The sequence below is a fragment of the Octopus bimaculoides genome, chromosome 16, assembly GCF_001194135.2.
Source record: "Octopus bimaculoides isolate UCB-OBI-ISO-001 chromosome 16, ASM119413v2, whole genome shotgun sequence".
NCBI classification, from domain to species: domain Eukaryota; kingdom Metazoa; phylum Mollusca; class Cephalopoda; order Octopoda; family Octopodidae; genus Octopus; species Octopus bimaculoides.
The window spans coordinates 5,598,769-5,599,023 of record NC_068996.1 but is presented as its reverse complement, the minus strand read 5'-3'; positions in this window follow the sequence as shown (position 1 = coordinate 5,599,023).

Sequence of the window (255 nt, the reverse complement as noted above, 5' to 3'; positions counted from 1 at the left end):
GGCACAATAAGAAAATGACTCTCCCCAGACACAACAGAATATACTTCAACACACGAACTCACATAAAGAATCTTGCAAATTAAATCTCTCAAAGAAATATATATACATGTATGTGTGTATATATATATATATATATATATATATATATATATATGCATGCTCATACATGCGAACGTACGCGTATGCATACATGCACATATGTATACGTACATATATGCATACAAATGTACATGCATATACATACATAAACACGTA